Source organism: Bison bison, unplaced genomic scaffold (genome assembly GCF_000754665.1).
Source record: "Bison bison bison isolate TAMUID 2011002044 unplaced genomic scaffold, Bison_UMD1.0 scf7180017864167, whole genome shotgun sequence".
Lineage (NCBI taxonomy): Eukaryota > Metazoa > Chordata > Mammalia > Artiodactyla > Bovidae > Bison > Bison bison.
Window position 1 is genome coordinate 3,899,162 of NW_011494739.1, and position 1,178 is coordinate 3,900,339.

Here is a 1,178-nt window from a genome sequence, read left to right on the forward strand (position 1 = left end):
GTGTTTGCAAATGTAGAAACGACAATTGCAGCTCACAGAGTGGGCTGGGCAGAGGGAGCCCCCACCTTCCCTGGCCACCTAGGAACATATTGAAAAATCCACAAGGCAGGTGTGACTGAGGGTCCTCAGGGAGTCCAGTCTGGGATTGCGGGGTAGTCGCCAGATCCCTGATGCCTCAGTGTCCTTGTCTGCACACAGTGGGGCTTGTGGACTCCACTTAGGGTACCAGGAGTTAGTCAATGCAGAGCACTTACAACAACGCTCTGCATTTATTCATTCAGCACCTACTGTGTGCCAGAAACTGTGCATACAGAAAGGAACAAAATAGATAGAGATCCTTGCCCTTGTGGAATTTATACTTGGGGTAGGGGCAGGGGGCACACCATGGACACTCTATAAGGTTAATAGCCCTTAATTAGGTCAGACAGTTGCCAATAAGCCAGGCACCATCCCACATTTGGGGGTGTTCTTCCCATGGGCCTTTGCCTGTGGGGTGACACCTCACCACTGCTCTATTCTGGCAACCAGCAGCCATCTGTACACAAGATGCATGGCCAAAACCCCTGAGGTCCCCCACGAGGCTCTGTGCCATCCCACCCTGCCCTTCAATGGGAGGGCCTGTGTTTTGCATCTTCAGGGGACTGGGGCAGAGCTCCATCAATCAGAAGTTGTGTAAGGGCCTGCCATGGCTGGTCCAGGGGCCGCAGGCCACGTGGCACTCATTAACGACTGTCTGTTCAATGATTATCTGCCTGGGTTTATTGTGGTGAGCCAGTCCAAAGCATAACTGATCGTGGCCGTGATCCAAAGACCAGCCCCTGACGTCAGAGTCGAGCCTCTCTGGGTGTGGTTGGGGGCCGGGCCTCTCTCTTTCTTGGAATTTAAAGGCCAGGAAGTTCTGCCTCCAAACCCTAAACAGGGCCTTCCCATTGGGAACGCACACTCACCCGCGGGAAGAGCCTTGCAAGGGACCCTTTGGCCTCTGACCTGATCGTCCAAAGAGAAAGGTAGGCACAGCCTGTTCACATGCGTTTCTAACAGACTTCAGTGCTAACTGGAACTGCTTTTCTTTTTCCTCCCAGCCACATCGGTGACCCCGACCAAGTGTGCAGAGTTGAGGGTGTCCATGGTTATCTTGTTCAGGAAGCCTGTGCTTTTTCCATTGCAGGGAACCTCGG

At 53.5% G+C, this 1,178-nt stretch overlaps 1 protein-coding gene across 1 annotated transcript in view; it reads left to right on the top strand.

Moving 5' to 3' along the window:
• Positions 1–902: 902 nt before the first annotated feature.
• PCK1 (phosphoenolpyruvate carboxykinase 1 (soluble)) overlaps positions 903–1,178 on the top strand; it is a 6,247-nt gene continuing 5,971 nt past the window's right edge. Inside the window, 2 exon segments of the mRNA XM_010841819.1 lie at positions 903–1,007; positions 1,169–1,175. The gene's annotated coding sequence lies outside the window, so the exon portion shown is untranslated.